Genomic DNA, 5,829 nt, shown 5'->3' on the forward strand with positions numbered 1-5,829 from the left:
AGAGAGAGAGAGAGAGAGAGAGAGAGAGAGAGAGAGAGAGAGAGAGAAACACCTTCTTCCTGGAGAATTTATTGCTCATATATTTGATGAAGAAGAAGGTAATTAACTGCGAGGCTGTACATCTGGGCAGCACTTCATATCCATTGCAATAATAAAACACTTTTTTCACATTTTAGCAGAAGAAAGGCTTAGTTCTCCCCACAGATTCAGAGGACCCCAGAGTCTCTGTCTGCAAAGCCTCCTTGTTATAAATTCTGCCTTCCTCTTAAGTGATGGCACACACAATTACACCAAGGGGCACTAAGTTTACTGTGCAAAAGCACTGAGAAAAAAAATAGCTGGTGCCTTCTCAAAGCTTTAGCATTAGTGTGTGATAGTTTGAAATATATACATCTGGACTCCTCAATACCCAATCTGTTTGGCAGCAAACTGGGGCAAGGGTCCAAGGACTTGTCCTGTAAAGGGCCACAAGTACAAAGTACATTTTAGAATCCCAGGGGCTGGTTTCCTGAACATGTGCCCCTATGATCTAGTTACCCCAAAAGGAACCAGTTATATAGAATTTTTTCATATCCAGGGCCCAAAAACTGATTCTAAGTTTCTCTATAAGGGAACCCACAGACCCATTCAGATCACTCTAGGGATCTGACCCAAAGAATACATCTGGCAAACCTACTCCAAGTTCCCAGTGCAAGTCCTTAGAACCTTTCTTTACCCCAGAGACCATCCCTACCCCCAGTCAGGAAAAAAAAAAATTACCTGCAGAACCTTCCATCTCCAGAGTGCCCTGTTCTGTATTGCAAACTGTGCTCAGCACAAACTATTCGGGGGGGGGGGGGCTTCCTCCAAAAAGCAGCAGCATCTGGGCCAAGGCGCCCTTTTTTAAAGGAGGGGGACTTCATATGATAATATGTGTAATATGATATGGAATGACAGAATGCATGACAGTTGCCCATAATACAGAGAAGTCAGTCAAAGGACAGAGGGGACATTTGGATAATTACCATCCATTGGCTAGTCAATCACTCGAACAGAGAGAAACTGCACAAAACCCACAATGGAGTTGGGAAACAAAAGAGACCCGAGCCAGACTCAGGATTAACCGGTCTAAAGCGATCTAAATGCTTTTGTGTCTGAAGAACTGAGGCTCCCGGGTTGCCCCCCCCATCCCAGGGAACTAATTGCGGGGATCAGAGTTAAGGCTTTCTCCCTCCTTTCCTATTTCTCTTTGTAGACTGCTCACCACGCAGTGAAAAACAAATGATTTCTCTCTGTGTGTTCATTAAAGTACTTTAAAGTTAAGGAGGTACAGGAGGGAAGCGAGATGTGGCCCCCTGTCCAGAGGTTGAGAGTCTTCTACCATGGAAGATGCTAAAATAGTCTCCCTTGGCCTTAATTCTTTGTTTGAGGGTAAGGTCTTTCCTTCTTGCCCCTTGGAAACAAATACTCATGCACCTGACTGGGACTGGGCAGCTGTCTTCGTTCTGACAGAGATGGACTTCTGGTACCCACCGAGCTTTGAGTGAAAAGTATCTCTGCATTGCCTCCACACCAGAAAAACACCAGGTCCCCTGCCCCGAGTTAAAGAACTGCTCATCTAATTAAGTGGGGAAAGGGGGCAACAGAAAGGCGAGTCTAGCCTTCAATGGGTGGGTGCTACGGACTGAGATGGTTGAAAATTGTGGGTAGAGAGAAAATCTTTGTAAATTGAAAGTGAGAAAGAGGGAACAACCTCTTCTAAACTGGGAGAAAGAGAAAATAGGTTTGTTTGGGAAGAGGATTAGAAACCTATTTCTTGTTTAGGAAAGGAAGACGAAATGGGGTGATTTCTCTAAAGAGACATCAGGAAATGGTGATTTCAGAGACAGAGAGAGGATAGTGAGAGATGGAGAGAATTCCTTAAAAGAGATGGACACTAGAGCTTCGTACCCGAAAGCCAGACCCTCCACTCTCAGGACTGGAAGACTGGTAGCTATCACCCAGTTCCTTCCAGGGTCTCAATCCACAATTCATCTCGTATCCCTGACGGGACCTTGCAAGTTCCGGGCTGGGTGGCAGCCGCAGCTTCAGTGACGACCTGCGGATGCCCGCGGTGGCCCAGCCCCGCGCCTTAAGCGCAGCCCTCCCAGTCCTGGCCCGTCTTACCTTGGTGAGCCCTCGGCAGCGGGTGTGGCTGGCTCTGCGGGCGGCCCCCGGCCAGGGCCGGGGCGCAGGGGGCGGCGGTGCGGGACTGGGGGGCAGCAGCAGGGTGAACGCTGGAGGGGCTGGCACGGTGCCCTGAGGGGGGGACGGGGCGGAGGGCAGCCCTGGGGCCTGGCGATGCCTGCAGGGGGCCGGGGAGGGGCGTCGGGGCGCGGGTCGGGGGACCAGGGGCTCCCTCCTGGGGCCAGTAGGACGCTCCAGCCTGAGGGGCCGGCCCGGGAGCCCGGGCAGCGCAGCGATCGGAGTGGCTGCTGGCTTGCCTGGGCTGACAAATCAATCAGGGTCCGCGGAGTCCCGGGAGTTGCCACCCTGACTGAGGCGCGCGGTCCCCGTGAGCCCGGAGCTGCCAGCTGACGGCCGCCTCCAGTGGGCTCGGGCTGGCCGCGGTCATTAGGCTGCGGGCGCGGGCGGGGGCGGCCGGGCCGGCGGGAGCGCCGGGAGGAGGCGACCGTGCCGTAGCGTCCTGGCCTGGGCGCCCCGCCCGCCGCCGTCCCGAGCCCGCTGGGCTCCTCGCCGCCCCCACCCCCGCCCCCGCTCCCGCCCCGTCACTGGCTTCGCCGGCTCCGCTCCCCGTTTGGCTCGGCCCACCTCCCTCTGTCTCCCTCCATCCCCGGTGTCTGTCGATCTTCTTGTCTGCTGTCCTCCCCGGATCCCTCCCTGCGTCTCCAGCTTTTCCTTGCTGCGTCTCTCTTTCCCAAGGTGGGGCTGCCTCTCTTACCCCTCGCTCCTCGCTCATTCTCACCATTTCTCCCTCCCCCTCATTTCTACGCACCCCCCACCCCCGGGCCCCCTGCCACTCACTACTCCCTTTCCCTCTGTTCCGAAAGATTGGTTGTTCTTCTCTGCTTCTGTTTGGAGCAGAAGTCTCCAGAATCCAACTCAACTCATTTCCCTGTCCTGGGACTTCGGACAAGTCACACACCCTACCCCAAAACCCGGTTGCAGTTTCTTTATCTTTAATACACGTTAATAAATAAGGAAGGTTGTGAAGCAGGCTGCGGAAGCAGGATGTGCCAGTGGCTCTGGATCCCTTTCTGAACCTCACACATTTGCAAATGCAGCAGCCACCGTGGCAGCTGCTTGGCGACCAGGGCACCCTGAGACCAATTTAGCAGGGAGTGTCAAGGGTGATTTCTTCTGGGGTCTCCAAAGCCTCTCCTGAATCGTGACTGTGGTTTCTTAACGCCTACTCCAGATTTTGGTTGGGCACAGTCCAGAGCTTGGTCTGACATCCCAGGCTGTGTCACCTGCTGGATTTTCCTTTCCAGGCCCCATGACTGGCTTTTAAGCACCAAGAGATGCTTCCTAGATGGAATCTTCAGAGTCAAAGAAAAATGAGTTCAAGATGACTTACCTGGGCAGATAACACCACCCTAAACCAAACTTGCTTCCTGGGTCTAGGAAACAGAAAAAATTGCCAGTTTTTCTTCTAGAGCTGAATTAGATTATTCGTGGTTTGTCTAATGTACCAGTCTATGGAGGTTTCCACTCTGCCCTAGCTTTTATTCAGGTTCGGTGGAAGGGATGGCAATTCACAAGGCAGGTATGGTTTCTGCATTTATGCCCAGGCTCCTAGTTGGGAAGGCAGGCTAGCATACAGGGATACATATCCCGACAGCAGGTGAGTGAGGCGGATCAGGTATCCTGGGAAAGTGATTTGGAAGGGGGATGGGATCAGGAAGGACTTTCTCAAGGTGTGGTCATCAAATTAGAGACCTGAGGGGGAGATTAGGGGATGCAGTCAACTAGAAGGGGGTGCTAAAGAAATGGGCAAAAGCTGTGAAATGTGCAGAGACAGAATCGCCGTGGTCAGAATGCCTCCAGCGAGGCTGGGGTGTGTGGGAAGAGAATGGGACTGCGGAAGTGCTCCAGGCTGAGGGGCGGGCCCTATGGATCTGTAGGACTCGATCTCAGTAGTGGGAACTGCTCCTATTAATCTCTTACCAATTCAGTCCCGGTTTCATGTTTCTGAACTGGAAGAAGCCAGATCCAGCAAAGACATGCCTTTCGCCTTTAGTCTTTCTTGTTCTCCACCAGCCTATCTCAAGCACTGTCTTTCTCAAGGTGTCATCTCTTTCTCTACCCAAGTGACTGTTAGTTAGTTATCCATCCAGGGTTAGTTCTCTGTGTTATCAAGTGGCCAGGGATGCCACATGCCAGGCTATGTCTTGTCCATTGTTCCTGCACTCACAAAACAATTGTAGACACTTTGGAACACAGGACATCCATGAGGGAGTTTCATAGAGTGCTTGAGACTGGAAGTCCTCTGAGGGTAGGCCTATCTTGAATTGATTTACCTGCTAGGTTCTCCGGGTGTAGCACAACACCTGGAGCAAGGCAGACACTCAGTAGCACTTACTGAGAGGATGGAAACAAAATTAAGCTTCCATTCAGAGCATTGAAAAGAAAGCAGGACTCAAATGAGCCATGGAGGAGGAGACTTGTCTGTGGAGAAGTAACCAGCAGCAGGCAGAAAGGTCTATACAGAGTTCGGGAGCTCTTCTTCTGTGCCAGGTAAGTAGGTGTCAGGCACTTTCCTGCAGTAACCTGCCAGCCTTCAAGGCGTCCCTGCCTCTTGGGCACTGTTACCATCCCTTTTCTGATAAACGGCTAGGGTCCAGAAAGGTGAACCCCCCTGGCCCAGAGTCACACGGCCTGTTCTAGGGTTTGAACTCAGGCCTGCTGGTTCTTTTTCCATTAAAAGGAAGAAGCAAAGAAAAAGAAGGCAGAGCGAAGAAGGAGACAGCTGAGAACAAAAGAAGGGCGGTGGTAAAGGAGTTAGCTCCTTTAGCAAGTAATTTTTCAACTTAAAAACAATTCCCATTTCCCAGCCCTGCGGAGGATCTGAGGCAAGGCCGGCCCTCTGACTCGCAGGAGCCTGCCGAGGGGCCCGCGAGCTGCTTCAAAGTCGGCCTCTCCGGCACAGGCGCTTTTAAACTTCACACAGGGAAACTTTCCAGGGCTGACTTTCTGCACTTTGTTTCCAAATCAAGAGATGGGGAAGTCCCTCTCAGCCCAGCGGGGAGGAGAGCTCACTTGCCCTGGGGTCTGGGCTTTGGAGGGACTCCCCAGGCTGAGTGACCTGGCCCTCCCCATACACAGATGGGGGCGGGGACCTGTCCCCTGCTTATAGTGGTCTCCAGAAGGGAATCAGGATGTGGACTGCCCTTGGTTTCTTAGTGGGCGATAAGGCCTCTTTTCCGGGGCCCACATCTGCTTCTTCCTAGTTTCTCCTAGAAAACAACGTGAGGCCTTCTTAGGAGGACTATAATATTCTGCATGCTTTTCTCTCAGCAGCAACTTCAAAACCGGGATCAGTCTGTCATCTTCTGATCCTCACGTTCAGAGGCAGCAAGGGTCTTTCTAACCCTCAGCTTCTTCTGAATTTTGAAACCCAGATTTGATTTTTGGATGTTCATCAAGAGGCCGGCTCCGTGAATTTTAATTAAGCTGTCTCCCCCCCATTTATTACTAATACACTCCTCTTAACTATGATTTATTTGTTAAACAAAGCACCATAAGCCGTCACTTATTCATCTTAATTTCAACAAAATTAAAGTAGTCGCTGTTAGATTGCACCTAATTGCACTTGCAATGAAAAGAACGGAGATGTTAATCAAAATAAAT

This window comes from Grammomys surdaster, unplaced genomic scaffold (assembly GCF_004785775.1).
Source record: "Grammomys surdaster isolate TR1022 unplaced genomic scaffold, NIH_TR_1.0 126035, whole genome shotgun sequence".
Taxonomy (NCBI): domain Eukaryota; kingdom Metazoa; phylum Chordata; class Mammalia; order Rodentia; family Muridae; genus Grammomys; species Grammomys surdaster.